Below are 19,613 nucleotides of genomic sequence, written 5' to 3'. Positions count from 1 at the left end.
ACTAGCCAATCCAGCAGTTAGGAGATATACCTGCTACCTTCGGGACGTCCTGGAGTTTACCACCAAAGTCCTTACCAGTAGTCCCAGATTTATAAGAAATCCTACTCACCTAAGGGACGATGACACACTCCCAGAGTAACACTGGCACCTTGACACAGTGACTGAGGAGTGCTGAAGACTTAACCTTACAACAATACTGCAAGGTAGGTGCCATTTAACAGATGAGAAAACTGGGGCCTGAGGCACAGAGAAGTAACAGCTGGTGAGCAGGGGAGGTAGAATTAGAACCAGGATCCTATACCTCAACATCCTAGTGAGGGTGAGGGAGAGAGGCAGTTCCAAGATGGACTTCAGGTACACGTTACATATTGACCATTGGCTCCAGGCATCCTTTCCCACGTCTCTTCTGCGCACACCCACACCCCCACTCCCGTATTGCAGGGTATCAACGGCTAAACACTATATTTTCCTTGATTTAAGTTCCCCTAATATGAAGCACTGGTGGAGGTTTAGGAGGCAGATAGGAGGCAGACATCTTTCTGTGGCCCTTTGAGATGACAAGAAATCTCCACTGTAGTGGCCGTTTGCAGGAGTCCATTTCCAAGCTTCGTGGGTGTGGGGTGGTTGTGTCAGAGGCAATGGCAGTAGCAATGACATGTTTTCTGACTTTCTGAAGCCCCTGAACTGTCCAAAAGAGCTTAAAAAAGAAAGCTCTGACAATCTCAAGCATGGTCAGAGGACACAAGCTTTTATGACTGCCCCAGAAGAACCTCTTACTTCATGTAGTCTCAGGGCTGATGGAGCAGAAATTAGCTACAGAATCCAGTGCTGCAGGTAGCCAAATTTCTATATAACTTTAATTTGCAGCCTCACCAGGTCTCTTCTAGGAACATTGAGGCTATTGACTGGGAAAGGATGAGGACCTGGGAATTTGGGTGGATTTGAATGAGTCCATTGCCCTCCCAAATCCTGCTGAGTCACCACAGTCCTTCCATTCTTGTGGATAAGTCTGGTACAGCCAAGCTTGAAGAGCCTGAATTAGTCACTTTGCGAGGACGTGCTGAAATTTCCAAACGCCCCATTCCTCCCTCTTGTCTTCACTCCTAGAACTAGAATCAGATGCTAGAATGCCCCAAGAGGATACAGATAAGATCTGATCCAGAGGATATAGTTTACATAATGAAAGAATTACAAGATTTCACTAATTTTTATCAGCAGAAACCCAAGAAAAGTGCATGGATATGCTTCTAAAGGTGACATGAAAAACGGAACATAGTTTAGATTATGCACTCAGTGTGCTGGCTCCAGCAGCTGGGAATGGTTCTAAGAGTTTGTTTAGTTGGCTTACTATAACCTGGGCTCAGTGGCGGCCCACATTAAATGAAATTGTGATGCCAAGTAATACAGATGACGAAATCAAAAATACTTGAGTCAGGAATATTAGAGTAGATTAATCATATGCAACCTATTCCTTCACTTTCTAACCATGCCCCCCAAGAATATCCAAAGGACCCTCCTTCACCAGGCATTCAGAAATATAGTTTCATCTTTGAAAAGCTCTGTATTGGCTGCCCACTGTGCCTGGGGAATGTTGATGGGAGAGGTTGCCATTGAAAAACTACCTGATTTCAATGGGGATTATGGCTCCCGGAGTGGCAAAGGCCATGTGGCAACACTTAACTCCACCCACCCCTCCAAAAAAAGGGGCAGCAGTGTCAGAGCAGTAGTCAGAAAGGTTTGCTCACCAGAGATCTTTAGTGGTGATAAACTGGTCCTGGAGTTTCTAGTACTGAAATAGATGGCAGCCCACAGGTGTGTTACATGAGCAGATATGTGAGACCCCCATGGCACTCACTCCCACTCTATCAACCCACATCCCTGGTCTCATGGGGAGTTCCTTGTGAACAGGTGACTTAGAAAGAAAAATTCAGTTGAAGCACAATACACTGGCATTAATTGGAAGTGGACTGATATATTCCGACAGCCCTTCAGGGAGGTAGCCCTAAAAGATACTGGGAAAAAGGAGAATCTTCCCAGTGGGTGGAACTTTGAGCAGGTGGAACTATATTTAGTTGTCACTTGGAAGGCGATAAAGATAGTGGCTTGGACAGTACCAGTAGCTAGCTATTTACCTGGATATTCAGAGATTTGGAAAGAGCAAGATCAGAGGGTTGATGATAAGGAGGTCTGGGGAAAAGGATGTGGGTGATCACTTGGAATGGACAAAGAGTATGAGTGTATTGGGTTCCCCTGTGAATATTCATCAAAGGTACCTCCTGCTGAGGAGACTTTTGAGAAGCAGGTGTGCAAGGAAACTTCTGTAGATGTCAGTCGGACTTTTCCCCAGCTACCCCTGGACAAAAGTCCAGGACCAGATGGCTTCACAGGTGAATGCTGTCAAACATTTAGAGATGAGCTAACACCTGTCCTTCTCAAACTCTTCCAAAATATTGCAGAGGAAGGAACACTCCCAAGCTCATTCTACAAGGCCACCATCACTCTGATACCCAAATCAGACAAAGATATCCCAGAAAAAGAAAATTACAGGCCAGTATTACTAATGAACATAGATGCAGAAATCCTCAACAAAGTACTGGCAGACAGAATCCACCAACATATTAAAAGGATCATACAGCATGCTCAAGTGGGATATATCCCAGCGATGCAAGGAGTCTTCAATATATGCAAATCAATCAATGTGATACACCATAATAACAAATTGAAGAATAAAAACCATATGATCATCTTAATAGATGCAGAAAAAGCTTTTGACAAACTTTAACATCCATTTATGATAAAAACTCTCCAGAAAGTGGGCATAGAGGGAAGCTACCTCAACATAATAAAGGCCATATATGACAAATCCACAGCAAACATCATTCTCAATGGTGAAAAAGTGAAACCATTTCCTCTAAGATCAGGAACAAGACAAGGATGTCCACTCTTGTCACTATTGTTCAATATAGTTTTGGAAGTCCTAGCCATGGCAATCAGAAAAGAAAAGGAAATGAAAGGAATCCAAATTAGGAAAGAAGTAAAACTATCACTGTTTGCGGATGACATGATACTATACATAGAAAATCCTAAAGTTGCTACCAGAAAACTACTAGAGCTCATCAATGAATCTAGTAAAGTTGCAGGATACAAAATTAATGCACAGAAATCACTTGTATTCCTATACACCAACAATGAAAGATCAGAAAAAGAAATTAAGGAAACAATCCCATTTACCATCACAACAAAAAGAATAAAATACCTAGGAATAAACCTACCTAAGGAGGCAAAAGACCTGTACTCAGAATACTGTAAGATACTGATGAAAGAAATCAAAGATGACACAAACAGATGGAGAGATATACCATGTTCTTGGATTGGAAGAATCAATATTGTGAAAATGACTATACTACCCAAAGCAATCTACAGATTCAGTGAAATTGCTACCAAATTGCCAGTGGCATTTTTTTACAGAATTAGAACAAAGAATTTCACAATTTGTATGGAAACACAAAAGATCCCGAATAGCCAAAGCAATCTTGAGGAAGAAAAACGGAGCTGGAGGAATCAGGCTCCCTGACTTCAGACTGTACTACAAAGCTACATTAATCAAGACAATATGGTAGTGGCCCAAAAACAGAAATATAGATCAATGGAACAGGATAGAAAGCCCAGAGATAAACCCACGCACATATGGTCAACTAATCTATGACAAAGGAGGCAAGGATATACAATGGAGAAGACAGTCTCTTCAATAAGTGATGCTGGGAAAACCAGACAGCTACATGTAAAAGAATGAAATTAGAAAACTCCCTAACACCATACACAAAAATAAACTCAAAATGGATTAAAGACCTAAATGTAAGGCCAGACACTATAAAACTCTTAGAGGAAAATACAGTCAGAACACTCTTTGACATGAATTGCAGCAAGATCTTTTTCAATCCACCTCATAGAGTAATGAAAATTATAACAAAAATAAACAAATAAGATATAATTAAACTTAAAAGCTGTTGCACAGCAAAGGAAACAATAAAGAAAACAAAAAGACAACCCTCAGAATGGGAGAAAATATTTGCAAATGAAGCAATTGACAAGGGATTAATCTCCAAAATATACAAACAGCTCATGCAGGTCAATATCAAAAAACAAATAACCCAATCAAAAAATGGGCAGAAGATCTAAATAGACAATTTTATAAAGAAGACATATAGGGCTTCCCTGGTGGCGCAGTGGTTGAGAATCCGCCTGCCGATGCAGGAGACACGGGTTCGTGCCCTGGTCCGGGAAGATCCCACATGCCGCGGAGCAACTAAGCCCGTGAGCCATGGCCGCTAGGCCTGCGTGTCCGGAGCCTGTGCTCCGCAACGGGAGAGGCCACAACAGTGAGAGGCCCGCATACCGCAAAAAAAAAAAAAGAAGACATAGATGGCCAAAAAGCACATGAAAAAAGTGCTGAACATCACTAATTATTAGAGAAATGCAAATCAAAACTGTAATGAGGTATCACCTCACACCAGTCAGAATGGCCATCATCAAAAAATCTACAAAAAAGAAATGCTGGAGAGGTTGTGGAGAAAAGAGAACCCTCATATACTGTTAGTGGGAATGTAAATTGGTACAGCCACTATGGAGAACAGTATGGAGGTTCCTTAAAAAACTAAAAATAGAACTACCATATAACCCAGCAATCCCACTCCTGAGCGTATACCCACAGAAAACCATAATTCAAAATGATAACATGCACCCCAATGTTCATTGCAGCACTATTTACAATAGCCAGGACATGGAAGCAACCTAAATGTCCATCAATGGAAGAATGGATGAAGAAGATGTGATACATATATAGAATGGAATATTACTCAACCATAAAAAAGAACAAAATAATGCCATTTACAGCAATATGGATGGACCTAGAGATTGTCATACTGAGTGAAGTAAGTCAGACACAGAAAGATAAATATCATATGATATAGCTTTTATGTGGAATCTAAAAAACAGGGTATAAATGAACTTATTTACAAAACAGAGTCACAGATGTAGAAAACAAATTTATGGTTATTAGGGGATAAGGGCAGGGAGAGAGATAAATTGGGAGATTAGGACTAACATATACACACTACTGTATATAATATAGATAACTAATAAGTGTTTACACAGGGAACTCTACTCAATACTCTGTAATGCCTATATGGGAAAAGAATCAAAAAGAAAAAGAGTGGACATATGTATATGTATAACTGATTCACTTTGCTGTACACCTGAAACTAATAACAACATTTTAAATCAACTATACTCCAATAAAAATTGAAAAAAAAATCTTAATCACGAATAAAAATTCTTCCTAGTGTCAGTAAGCAATATCCCAGGAAGTTCCCTACTTAGAAAAGATTTGTGTTACAAAGGTTTGTTTGGGAGTTAAAATGGTGAAACAATCATATAAACAACGTAAAAATGTGTAAGCCAGCATTCCCAACCCTATTTCAATCATAAGAGAAACCTGTTTATCTCTGATAGGTAACAACACAGGCGAATAAAATAATAGTGATTATATTGGTAAGGTGAGTAATAACAGGTAAGATAACCTGTGATCCACAATGTAATACATTTTTAAAAGAGAAATTGGAAAGCTGGATAAATATTAGCACCATTTTTAAAGGTGATGGTAAACATACTCTTTAGAGAAAAAGTTACCCAGTGGCCTGAGTAGCAGAAATCAATGAGGCTGTTCATTGGCCTGTCCATTTCTTACCTAGGAAAACACTTTTTTTTTTTTTTTTGCGGTACGCGGGCCTCTCACTGTTGTGGCCTCTCCTGTTGCAGAGCACAGGCTCCGGACGCGCAGGCTCAGCGGCCATGGCTCACAGGCCCAGCTGCTCCTCTGCATGTGGGATCTTCCTGCACCGGGGCACGAACCCGTGTCCCCTGCATTGGCAGGCGGACTCTCAACCACTGCGCCACCAGGGAAGCCCAGGAAAACACTTCTTAAAACTCCTGTCCACTCATCCTGAGCTGGTCCTGGCTGAGCCCACCTCTGCTGGTCTTATGACTCTCCAGGCCCTGATGCCTCCTGGGGTTGCAGCCAACCAGATCCAGGACTCAGCATTTATCTCCCCACCCCACCCTCAAGTCCCTGAACACCTCATTTACAATATATTTTTCTGTTATTTCGGCCCAGTCCATGGAAATGAGTTTCCTTCCACTTAGGATCCAACTTTTTAGTTGTATTTGTCATTATGGCAAGTGTCTCCATCTCTTTCCAGATACTGTTTCCTAACTCCCTAAGGACTTTATTTTTAGTACATAACAGTTCTCCTGTCTGCCTGTTGGGAGTCTTGGTGGTGAGCACTTCTGAAAGTTCTGCTGAGACTGTAGTTCCCCCTTGGATACAGTCTTCCCTTCCCAAATGTGTTTCTGGTATGTCTTAAGTGTGGAGTGGGGATGGTCCTCCTCTCACCTGTTCTGTCCAGGCACTAAAATCCTGAGGCAGACCCTCCCTCCCCCTCTTTTCTTGTCTTCCCTGGAAGGGAGCACAACATCTTGTCTCACACCCAGGCTCTAGTTAGTTTCACTGATAAGGTGAATAAGGACATGCAGTAAGGCAAGTAATAACAGCTAGGATGACCTCTCACACACTGTAATAGTTTAATCATTTATAAAATGCTGATAAGGTTATTTTGCAATGAAATGAGATAATTCCTGAAAAGTGCTGGGATTATATAAGCACATGATAAATTGCAATAATTATTAGTGTTGTGTTTTCTTTTACTTTTTTTTTCTTTTTTTGAGGTTTATTCTTTTATTTGTTACAGGAGTGGGTTTGGGGAAGTTTGTGGGGGTTTTTTTGACACTTTTATTATTTAATACTGAGTCTGTGGAACATGACTTTTTTAAAATTTATTTTTTATTGAAGTATAGTTGAAGGTGTTGTATTTTCTGAACTCAAAACTAAAAAATTCCCCAAATGAAAAAAATCTTTCTGTGATGATTTGCTATAAGTTTAAAGGCTCTTTTGTGCCAACCTGATATTTTTCTGGGTCCCCATATTCAAGAACTGGGAATTCTGGATATTCATACTTTTTTTTTTTTTTTTAGCATCAGCAAAGATTAATTCACTAATGATGTGGAGAACCTATAAGAAACCTATAGGTTTGGAACCTATAAGAAAAATCAGAGAATCAAAGCTCATTAAGGGGGCTTCCCCGGTGGTGCAGTGGTTAAGAGTTCGCCTGCCAATGCAGGGGACATGGGTTCAAGCCCTGTTCTGGGAAGATCCCACATGCCACGGAGCAACCAAGCCCATGTGCCACAACTAGTGAGCCTCCACTCTAGAGCCCGCGAGCCATGACTACCGAGCCCACGTGCCACAACTACTGAAGCCCGTGCACCTAGAGACTGTGCTCCGCAACAAGAGAAGCCACTGCAATGAGAAGCCTGCGCACCGCGATGAAGAGTAACCCCTGTTCGCTTCAACTAGAGAAAGCCCACGCGCAGCAATGGAGACCCAACGCAGCCCCAAATAAGTAAGTAAAATAAATTTATATATATAAAAAGAACATTCAAAGCACATTAAGAAGTCTTGATATAACAAAGGCATGTTACTTTAACATACATATCATAAAACTTAAAATCTACAGTGATTCCCTGATATGTACAATTGATTCTTCTGCGTTCAGAATAACCAGGGCTGTGGAAAGAAGCAGAGTTTTATGGAAAATAGCATTTACTTATATTGGTATAGAAATCAAATTATCGGGCTTCCCTGGTGGCGCAGTGGTTGAGAATCCGCCTGCCGATGCAGGAGACACGGGTTCGTGCCCTGGTCCGGGAAGATCCCACATGCCGCGGAGCGGCTGGGCCCGTGAGCCATGGCCGCTGAGCCTGCGCGTCCGGAGCCTGTGCTCCGCAACGGGACAGGCCACAACAGTGAGAGGCCCGCGTACCGCAAAAAAAAAAAAAAAAAAAAAAAATCAAATTATCTTATTTCTCAAATTTCTCCTGTTATTTAACAAGAGGCAGTGCTTGTTTTTAAATCTAGAGTGTTTTCCTTACAGAACAATGTTATACTATAGAAATGATCGTTTATTGTATGTCATATATTTTACCTTAAATTAATGAATATTTTCTACAGGAGCATATAATTTTGATTTTTATAAAAACCCAGCATCAATTAAGAAAAAGAAAATATGAAATGGAGTTGGCTTTAATAAACAGAGATGAAATAACAGTTAAAAATATCAAAAGTAGACTGTGTAAAATAGAGTAATTTAGTTTCTTAACATCTTATCCTCCACTGATGAAGGACCATTGTAAAACTGGTTTGAGAAACTGGAAGATTGGTGTTTGATCCTGAAAAATAACCTATCACATGGAAGGCATAGAAGTCTATAGACGTGGGCATGCTTGTCTTCCGTCAAAAATCAAGATAAAAATCTTGACTACTCTCAGTGCTCCATGGCAACTGGACTTCCCACATCCCTGCTTTTGTTTGCTAACCCCACCATGCAGCTCCTTCTATACTCCTCACCCATCATGGTTTTGTTTGTTTGTTTTGTGGTACGCGGGCCTCTCACTGTTGTGGCCTCTCCCGTTGCGGAGCACAGGCTCCAGACGCGCAGGCTCAGCGGCCACGGCTCACGGGCCCAGCCGCTCCGCGGCATGTGGGATCTTCCCGGACCGGGGCACGAACCCGCGTCCCCTGCATCAGCAGGCGGACTCTCAACCACTGCGCCACCAGGGAAGCCCTACCCATCATGTTCTTTTCACACAGACCTCCTCCCTCAGACACTGGGGTTTCTAAATCAAGCAGTTCTAGTCATGGATTTTACAAGCTCTGTTCTGACCCATCTTGGCCATCCTCCTCACCAATTTATGGCTTCATGCAGAGATGAACTGCCCTCCTCCCACCTTCTCCTTGCACTTTCCCCACCTACTCACTATGAAAAAGTGCCCTTGTAGAAAAGGATTTGTTAGTTACCACACTTTGGATAAGATGCTAGCACTGTGTCATCGCTTCTGGCTTCAGAGGTTTCCAAGGCTTGGAAAGGCTCTGAGGTGCACATGATGATTGGGTAAGGAGTCCCCCGATAGGTGAAAAACAGGTGTGACAGTGCAGTTTCTTTTGATTTTTCCAAAGCTTCATCAATGTAGTCAATAAATTTGGAATTAGCAGTCATGCTGGCTCCCTGCTAAAGAGCCTGCTCTTTGATTGTCCAGGGACAGTGGTAGCTTTTAATGGGGTTTTTCAGGAGGTGGAATAAAGGGCTCCACCCATTCACATGAGAGAGAAATAACTTAATTCTCATCCACCCCTACCCCCAGCTTTCTGCATACCCACCTCTGACGAAAGCCACACTGCAGGTGCAAAACAGGCTGAGGATCGGGGAATATTACCCCAAGTGTTGATTATATTACCCTTATAGGCAACCCTCCCAAGGAAAGTAAGAGTAGAATCTCTTAATAGATGATAATAGATACTAAATATCTAACACATAGTTATTTAATTGAATCAGGTATAAAATTTTCCTATTAGCAAAAAGCAATTTATGGATGAAACCTCTCTCCTTGGTTGATAGCTTTGAACATACATCCTCCATGGTGTGATGCAGGGGTGGAAAAATTTTCCCTTCATCCCTTCTAGGTTTTTTGGATCGTCGAATAATTAAATTGATATAAGATAGATCAACAGGAGAAAAAAAAAAACAAAATTACGTACTTAATGGGGGTTCCATTATAATATGCAGACTCAAAAGGCCATCAGGTAATTGAAGCTTATATAACATCCTGAGTTTAGGAATGGGTAGGGGTTTGGGGATACAAAGGGGAGGAAAGCCAGTCACACAAGGTAGAGGAGATGTTTGGAGAACTAGGGTTGTCCTGTTTTGCAGATAAGTTTTTTAGGTAAAAATATATCCCTGGTAATATGTCTCTTCTTGTACAGCCCTTCTTTCCAATGTTAACTTAGGTAATTGAGGGGGAAAGTAAAGAGCTTTTCCTGAATCTGCTGGGTTTTTTTAATTGCCTTTAGCTCAAAATAATCCTCATGCCAAAGTGGCATGTTTTGGGGTGGCAAAACCTGGTCTCCTTCAGTAGTGACAAGGAAGTGATGGAATTGCTCGGTAATTTAGTGGGGTGGAAAAGAGGCAGTCCTAGGCACCAGTCTCAGATCTGTCATTTCCTGCCTCAATAGACTTAGAAGTCTGCAGACCCGAGTTTGAATCTTGGCTCTACCACTTACTAGTTGTGTTTTTTTGTTTGTTTGTTTTATTGAAGTAGAGCTGATTTACAATGTTGTGTTAGTTTCAGGTATACAGCAAAGTGATTCAGTTTTTGTCCCGATTCTTTTCCATTATAGGTTATTACAAGATATTTAATATGGTTCCCTGTACTATACAGGGTCCTTGTCATTTATCTATTTTGTATATAGTACGGTTTATCGATTTTATATATAGTAGAGTGTATCTGTTAACCCCAAACTCCTAATTTATCCCTCTCTCCCCCCTTTTACCTTTGGTAACCGTAAATTTGGTTTTTTTTATGTCTGTGAATCTCTTTCGGTTTTGTAAATAAGTTCATTTGTATCATTTTTTTAGATTCCACATATAAGTGATATCATATGATATTTGTCTGTCTGTCTTACTTCACTCAGTATGGTAATCTTTAGGTCCATCCATGTTGCTGCAAATGGCAATATCTCATTCTCTTTTATGTCTGAGTAGTACTCCATTGTATATATACCACATCTTCTTCATCCATTCACCTACTGATAGACACTTAGTTTGCTTCCATGTCTTGGCATTGTAAATAGTGCTGCTATGAACATTGAGGTGCATGTATCTTTTCAAATTAGAGTTTTCATCTTTTCCAGATATATGCCCAGAAGTGGGATTGCTGGATCATATGGCAACCCTATTTTTAGTTTTTTAAGGAACCTCCATAGCGGCTGCACCATTCCTACCAACAGTATAGGAGGGTTCCCTTTTCTCCACACCCTCTCCAGCATTTGTTTTTTGGTTTTAAAAAATTTTTTTATATATTTATTTTTGGCTGTGTGGGGTTTTCATTGCTGTGCTCAGGCTTTCTCTAGTTGTGGCGAGTGGGGGCTACTCTTTGTTGCAGTGCGCGAGCTTCTCATTGCGGTGGCTTCTCTTGGTGCAGAGCACGGGCTCCAGGCACGTGGGCTTCAGTAGTTGTGGCTTGTGGGCTCAGTAGTTGTGGCTTGTGGGCTCAGTAGTTGTGGCTCACGGGCTCTAGAGCACAGGGTCAGTAGTTGTGGTGCATGGGCTTAGTTGCTCTGTGGCATGTGGGATCTTCCCGGACCAGGGCTTGAACCGGTGTCCCCTGCATTGGCAGGCGGATTCTTAACCACTGCACCACCAGGGAAGCCTTCAGCATTTGTTATTTATACCCTTTTTGATGATGACTAGCTGTGTTATTTTGAGCTCATAATACACCTTCCAATGTATATGTAAAATAGAGATAATGAAAGTTGCCTTTCCTGACCTATTTAACAGTAGAGTTTTATTATTCCTAGAAGGGAGATGCTTTGTCAAGGGGAGCACACAATGCAATAGTGTCTCCTGTCCTCTCAGTCCATGCCCTGCGGGTTCAAGGTCCCTGGAGTGAGAAGCTCACTCTCTGTGACACAGTTTTTCCCCAGCAGTGCTCACTTCTTTTTCCTTTGGATGAATTGGACTACGATCGCCGCCTCTTTTGCAGGCTGGTATGGCCCTGCGGCTAGTGAGAAGTGAGCAGAAGTAGTGTGTGCAAACTCATGGTCAGGACCTTGACACAGGAAGTTGATTGTTTTCTAATTTTTCTCTCTCCCCTTTCCAATACCTGGAGGACAGATGTGATGCTTGCAAGACAGACTTGCTAATTCAGAGGAAAACAGCACTCCAGGGGATGGTAGATACAGGAAGTGGTGAGTCACCCTCCCAACACCCACCCTACATATAATAAACCTCCTGAACTGTGTGTGAAAGAATACAATTATCTATCTTGTTGCAGCCACTGGATTTTTGCAGTCTCCTTGTAACAGCAATTTAGCCTGTATCCTATCTAGTACAGTTTTGGGGTCAAAATGTACTCTCTTTGGCTTCTTCTTAAGTCGAGTTTCCATAAACATCTACTGAGCTTTTTTTCTTCTTTCTCCCATTCTCTTCTCCATGTCATTCTTCTTAATCTTCCTCCATTTTTTTTTCACTAACGCTATGAACATAGTTTTTTGAAAACGGTATTTACCTTTCTCTGAAGTAACGCTAACACTGACAAAGTTAACTCCTAGTTGTGCGTGGTTACCTAGCTGCTACAGTCATTCATATATCATTTAAAATAATACCCAACATTACTGATCACTTGTATGTAGCAGACATCCTGCCAAGCCTGTAACATTACATGGATGGCTTAATGTAGCTTCACAATAGCCCTGTGAAATCGGTGTTACTATTGTTTCCATTTTACAAGAGGGTTAATTGGAGTTTTACAGAGGCAAAGTAGAATCAGCCGTTTGAGGAACTGGGGTTGGAATGCAGGCAGTGCAGCTGAGTCACTTGGTAAAAGATAATTACAGCAAGATCCCTCTTAGAGCCCCTATGCAGTTGTCAGTATTACTGCATTCTTCGTGCTTCTTTACCTGCTGGGAGAAAGAAGGCCATGAGACTTTTCACTGAAAAAAAAAAAAAACACCTTACCTTCTGAGGAGACAGCTTTTTATGACAAGTCATAAAATTCCCTGGATTCGAAAACATTTTAATTAATAACAGCATTTTGGGACAAACACTATATTAAATGTGTCCATCGATTGTGAGATGCATTCCAGTTTCAGAAATGTAAACATATGGAAGCATGTTCATCATAGAATTGAGGAAATTTTACCTGTCAACATAAAGTGTCTTAGTGAGGCAGGTGGTGGATGTGGGAGAGGAAATTTTAATCTCCATTTTACCGAAGGGAAAGAACTGATCCAAGGGGGTTCCTAGTTAAGAATGGGTATCTAGGTTTCATTATATTTGTGATTTTTTTTTAAGGTTTGTAAAATTAAAACATTTGAGTGTCTTGCTGTTTTTCTGTTTCCATACAGCACGCCCTCTTGAAGGTCTTATTACATTACATTATAATAGGATGGATGTTATTCAGTGTAGGTGGGAAGGTTGTGTATTTCAGAATCTCCCTCCCAAAAACAGAATAGGTATAAGACTGGACCCCCTGCCAAGCTGCTTAGTGGGATTGTCCCTTATATTGTAAAGAGTCTGTTTCCCTTGGGAAGGTAGAATTTAAGACATTAATTCAAACAGTGACATTAAAAAAAAACATGGCTGGGGCTTCCCTGGTGGCGCAGTGGTTGGGAGTCTGCCTGCCGATGCAGGGGACGCAGGTTCGTGCCCCGGTCCGGGAAGATCCCACGTCCCGCGGAGTGGCTGGGCCCGTGAGCCATGGCCGCTGAGCCTGCGCGTCCGGAGCCTGTGCTCCGCAACAGGAGAGGCCACAACAGTGAGAGGCCCGCGTACCGCAAAAAAAACCAAAAAACATGGCTGGATCCTGTTCTGACACTAATGTCTGTAATCATAGGAGGATTTGGGGGCTGTCTGGAATTGGTAATGTGAGCTCTGATTCTTGTTAGTCTCCCTAGGTTCACAGCAACGTGTCAACCTTACAATTCTGAGTACTTGACTCTTAATTGTCTGTCATGCATGATTGCAAAATAACCCAGATTGGATCATGCATTTGCACTGGTGAGCCTTTGAAGTGGCCCTGATGTTCTGCAAAATCCCAGCTTCCCGTTTGGCTCCTGGATCCACCCAGGCCTGAGGTAAGTGGTGGTGGACCTCTCAGATGGTGCTGCCCTGGCTTGGCTCTTGCCTCTGGTAGCAGCGGCCTGGGAGGCTTATTATATTATATTTTATTTATTTATTTATTTTATTTTTGGCTGTGTTGGGTCTTCGTTGAGGTGCGCGGGCTTCTCATTGCAGTGGCTTCTCTTATGGAGCACGGGCTCCAGAGTGCAGGCTCAGTAGACGTGGCACCTGGGCCCAGTTGCTCCACGGGCATGTGGGATCTTCCCGGACCAGGGCTTAAACCCGTGTCCCCTCCATTGGCACGTGGATTCTTAACCACTGCGCCATCAGGGAAGTTCCATGGGAAGCTTCTTTAAAGCTCCTTTACACAGGGAGGGGGAGGGGGAGGGGGGAGGGAAAGGGAGAGGGAGGGGGGTAGGGAGGGAGAGAGGTGTGTGTGTGGAGAGAGCACAAGCACAGGTGATTTTTAAAAAGTCTAAGGTTATTGAAATCAAGGCTGATTAGTAAAGCAGGGGTTATGTAGCAGAGGGCTCCTGTGTGCCGATTGGCCCAAGGCTGGTTTTTAGGGGCAGGTAAATTGGCCCTTCCTGTGCCATCTTCCTCTCTACGTAGTGGGGTGCCCCTTCAGATTAAGTTGTGTTTTTTCCCTCTTCTTTAGCAAGAGAAGTTCTACTTCTCAGTGCAGTCCAGAATTGAAATTTACCTTGGAATCCAGTATGTAGGGAGAGGGGTGTTACCTCTGTATTGGGGGACTTTACTAAAAACTGGCTCCCCTCATCAGAAGTTGACCATGAGGAAGTCAGGAATGGAGTCCATGAAAAGTGGATGCTGGAAACATTCAGGATCCAGAACGGTTTATCTGGTAACACTTTGGTCTCCTAGACAGAGGGTGATGGAGAACCACTCCACTCCAGAGGCCGGCAGCCGCCAGAGCCAGGGTCCTGCTCCCACAGCCGCTGCTTCGGGGACAGTGCCCCAGAGGCCACAGCTCTCCACTGCTCTGTGTCCTGGGCCATCTGAAGAGAAGGCTAGGCCAACCCCAAGTTCCTGGGCCCCTCTTGTCCAGTAGGTGCCCTTTAGCAACCAGCAGCAATGGGTTATCTAGAGTAAAATTTCCTAGGTACTTGGTTTTTATTTTTTTTGTTGTTTGTTTGTTTGCGGTACACAGGCCTCTCACTGTTGTGGCCTCTCCCGCCGTGGAGCACCGGCTCCGGACGTGCAGGCTCAGCAGGCCACGGCTCACAGGCCCAGCCGCTCTGCGGCATGTGGAATCTTCCCGGACCGGGGCACGAACCTGCGTCCCCTGCATCAGCAGGCAGACTCTCAACCACTGCGCCACCAGGGAAGCCCTGTTTGTTTGTTTTTAATTGAAGTATTTATTTACAATGTTGTGTAAGTTTCAGGTGTGCAGCAAAGTGATTCAGCTATACATACACATATATCTAGTTTTTTTTCAGATTCTTTTCCCTTATAGGTTATTACAAAATATTGAGTATAGTTCCCTGTGCTATACAGTAGGTCCTTGTTGGTTATCTATTTTATTTATAGTAGTGTGTATATGTTAATTCCAAACTCCTAATTTATTCTTGTTAACGTGGAGATCCCTGCTGCTCTTGCATTTGTGTCCATTACAGCAGACTGGAACTCTAGCCAGCTTCTGTGCCTCAGGCATGATGCAGCAAGGAGGACTTTTTCCTGGCCACTTGCATCCCTCTGCTAGAGTTAGCAAGTCAGGCCCACACGGGGAATGTGGACCCTTTGGGATGGGTGCTGGAGACTTGGAGGAGGATGGATGCGACTTCTGAATGGGAGAGCTTGAGTATTTGCATTTTGGTGTTAGGGCTGGGGCAGGTTAGTTACCTTCTCGCCCGGATTATGTAGAGGCACAGCCCTTATACCTGCTACTAGTGAGTCCCTCCACTTGACGCTTGTGAGAATCAGTGCCACTTTGGAAACCTGCCACCAGAATCTCTCCTACCTCCCCCAACATCCTCTGCCTTCTACTCCAATTCAGTGATCGAATCAGCTTGGTAAGAGTCTACACTAGAGTCTAGTCTAGTTGTCAATTAACAACCTCCATTAATTAGTTTATATACATTCCCCGGTGGAAGTGATTGAGTTTCTGTGCAATTATTTTAGTCTTTGTTATCAAGCTTTTCTATTTTCTTTCTTTTTTTCAGTCTGAACCATTCCAGTTACCTTCCTAATTTGTTTTGTCATCCTGGTTCCTTTAACACTGAGGCTCTAATATTTCAAACCAACATAGCAGGGCCTGGCAGCTCAAGGCATTGAGTAGTGCCTTAAGTGATGTATACCAATATCTGTGTATCTCTATATTAAACAAGTTGCTGGAAGTCATAGGGGTTGCTTTTCAAATGAGAAATATTTATTGTGGATGAGTCTTTGAATGGGAATGAATCTCTAAAGATTGTGCATGTCCTGGTTGGAGGGGAAAGCGAATAATGCCTGTGGGGTGGAGGTCTGAAAAGTTTTGAGAAAAATAGGTTACGACAGCAAAAACAATAACAGACAAAGTAAAAAGCATCTTAGAACTAAAAGAGATCTTAGGAAAGCTTGAGAGAAAGTCAGACACAAAATGCTAATAAAATGGAGGTTCAAGTGAGAGACAGTTTCTATAGAGCAGATAGAAGAGATCAAAAGATTGTACAAAGCCCAGACATTAAGAGGATACCAGTAGGGGGAGGGATGGTTTGGGGCTCTGGATCTGTGTAGCCCTGGGTGACTTTGACTAACAATGACATGCTTTAAACGAATATAGCTTACGCATCCATATTTCTCACATGTATCTATCACATTTATGATTGTTCAGTTGTGCCAATGAGCCATATCAGCTGACTGTGGGGCTGACCACAAACTGGGTCTCCTCTTGGTGGGTGTCAGACCAAAAGACACAATCAAGCCGAAGATCGGGAGAAGGAAGGACTTATTACTTGCAGTGAGGCGAACACTGGGGACCTTTCCAAAAGCAGTATCTCCCTGAACAGCAAGACTGGGGAAGTTTTAAGCTAAGGGAGTTCATGCATATTCATGAAGGGGGTTGGGTGGTATATGCATATTCATGAAGGGGCTTGAACAGAGGAGAATTCAGCATAGAATCGGGGCACAGGTTGAGAGACTCCAAGCTTTAGCTGATTGAAGTCACAAGCGTCAGAAAAGGTCAACATCATCTTCTTTAGGTTCCAGTTGATCTGGTGGTTGAGTGGGTTTTGAATTCTGCAACAGCTCAAGAATGTGCTTCAGGCTAACCTTTATCACTGAAACAGAACTAGGAGTCTTTACAACCTGATTTATTATCTTGCTGTTGTTCCTACTCTTGCCCCATAAGTCATTTTGTTTCCTTAAGATTATTAATTACTGAGACCTGTTCAAGGTCAAGTATTGTGGCCAGGCTTGGATCACAAAATGGCTTAGGCCAAAAATGGCTTCTCTTATGTCAAGAAAGCCATGCCTGCTTCTCTTTCTCCAGGGACCCCCTACCCTATCTGCTCACAGGGGTTGGGTAAGAAAATTGAGGCAGTCACAGAAAGCTCCTCAGGGGCATTTCCTTTACCTGACATTAACAAAGCTCCAACTATTACACCTTCATGGATCCCTCAAATCAGAACAAGACCCTAATCACTGTGTACTCTTCATTAGTTATTTGTGGATATATTTTACCCCCCATTAGACTGTAACTTCAGTGAAGGTAGATCTGTGTCTAACTGTTTCGGGTATTTCAGGTTTTGTCATGCACATGTGTACGGTCAGCATTCAAGATGGCTGCTCTCTTGCTCTCTACATCCCCTGCTCCACCAGTCCCTGCTTCACTCACATGACTATCCAATCCTCTTAGTTATAGGGCTTAATTAGTAACTGCCTACTTGCTTGCGCCCCGCCCCAGCTGCTGGTTTCCCTGATGGGCCAACCTGATGTCAATTTCACCTGTAAATGGTAGCCTCCTTCACCCCATCCCTTCCAAAGTAGCGAAGATTGCCGTCATGTTCTGTCCACTCTCTGCCACACACGGTGGGGTGTTGCTCCAGGACCTTGCTTCAGATGTGTAAGATCTGCTGTCCGTAATCTATTGATGTCTCTGTTGCTGTTTCTTCGGTTTCCAGGCTGGCAACTACAAAGCTTGCAGGCCTGTGGGGTGTAGCCCAACTACATGGAACCTTCATAGACCTTTATATTCCTTTTCTCCTCCTCCTCCCCTTTCCCCTTTTCATTCCTTGGTTTTCCTCCTCTTATTTAGTAGGCAGTACCGGCAGTGACTCTCAAATTTTATTTATTATTATTATTTTTTTTTCGGTGCGCGGGCCTCTCACTGTTGTGGCCTCTCCCGTTGCGGAGCACAGGCTCCGGACGCGCAGGCTCAGCGGCCATGGCTCACGGGCCCAGCCGCTCTGCGGCATGTGGGATCTTCCTGGACCGGGGCACGAACCCGTGTCCCCTGCATCGGCAGGCGGACTCTCAACCACTGTGCCACCAGGGAAGCCCTCAAATTTTGATTTACGAACGAATTGTTTAGGGATCTGGCTAAAATGTAGATTCTGACTCAGTACGTCTGTAGTTCTAACAAGCTCCCAAGTGATGCCAATGTTGCTGATGCCACTTTGGGTTGAAGGATGTAGAAAAATGATTGAGCACAGGCTTTCCAGTCAGTGCCCTGGGTTCAAATCCAAGTTCTGGCTCTTACTAGCTGTTTAATTGTGGGCAGGGTTAAACTCTCACCTCCTCTGTAAAATGATATACTCATAGAACCTATCATGACACAAAGTTGTTGGGAGGATTAAATAAAACAATGTAAGCAGCCTGCAGTCAGGGTAGACTTTTAGTAAGAGAACAGTAACAGGTGATTACAGTGTGGGGCGGGGGCCAACCCGGGCGGGGCGGGCCCAACCCAGGCGGGGCGGGGCTCTGTCAGCCCTGGAGCAAGAGCAGCCCGGCGAGTACGCGCCTCAGGTAAGGCTCGCGTGCGGGTCTCTCGCTCGCTCAGCTGCCTCCCTTGGCAGGTCTTCAGAGCGGGGAGCAGAGCAGGCTTTTGGGGGGACCTCGGCAGAGTTCTGGGGCGATACGAAGAACACTCGGTGTCACTGTATCCGTCCGCCGGAGGGGCGCCGGCCCGGCCTGAGTGTTTCCGGGTCGCTCAGTGACCTTGGCGCGGCACGGGGGCAGTGCTGCTTTCGCTGCGCGTGTGTCGGCGCCTGGCTGGGAGCCCGGGGTAGTGGGGAGAAGCCGGGTGTGCGGGGGAACCGGGGGAGCTGGGGAGCTGGCTGGAGCCGGGGCACCGGAGATGCGGAGGCCGCGAGGGGCTGAGGATCGCGGGTAGCCAGCCCGAGGCCACTCTCCGAGGCGTTGGTGGTTGCTTGGCGCTTGACCGTGGGAACCTGGAAAAAGTGCCCTTGTTAATTGAACCCGGGGTCGTAGCAGGGAGACCTTGTCCCACATCTGGAGTGTGCGGAAAGACCTTGCTGTTTGAAATGTTGCCTGGAGATGCTGAGCCGCGTCGATCTCCAGCTTTGGTGCATAGACAAGGGGTTTTCGGACGCCACATTGCACATTTGTGTTAAGCTTGTGCACCCTAAGTCAGCTTCTCAGCCCAGTGTGATGTGACCTCATGACACACAGCCCTGCTTTTCTTAGAGCCCACCAGAGAACTGCTTTATTTTAAACTGTCATGGATGGCGGTCTTTATCAAATGGGTTTTTTATCAGTCATTATAAACACCTTTTCTGAAGTTGAGGGACTTGGAATGTAAAATGTATGTATATCCATTTTTAAGAAAGGTAAATGCTTTACTATACAGTTATTTGGACTTTGGTT

The 19,613-nt window shown here is 43.8% G+C and overlaps 1 protein-coding gene across 2 annotated transcripts in view; it reads left to right on the top strand.

The window, feature by feature from the left end:
• The first annotated feature begins 137 nt into the window (after positions 1–137).
• The window catches only part of CEBPZOS (CEBPZ opposite strand), a 25,164-nt gene continuing 5,688 nt past the window's right edge, over positions 138–19,613 (top strand). Inside the window, exon 1 of one of the 2 annotated variants that reach the window (XM_067007808.1) lies at positions 138–203. The gene's annotated coding sequence lies outside the window, so the exon portion shown is untranslated. Of the gene's footprint in view, positions 204–18,690; positions 18,753–19,613 lie in introns of those variants that run through there. The other variant, XM_067007807.1, reaches the window with a different exon arrangement.

This window comes from Kogia breviceps, chromosome 11 (genome assembly GCF_026419965.1).
Source record: "Kogia breviceps isolate mKogBre1 chromosome 11, mKogBre1 haplotype 1, whole genome shotgun sequence".
NCBI classification, from domain to species: Eukaryota; Metazoa; Chordata; class Mammalia; order Artiodactyla; family Physeteridae; genus Kogia; species Kogia breviceps.
This window is presented reverse-complemented; position numbering and strand designations above follow the sequence as displayed.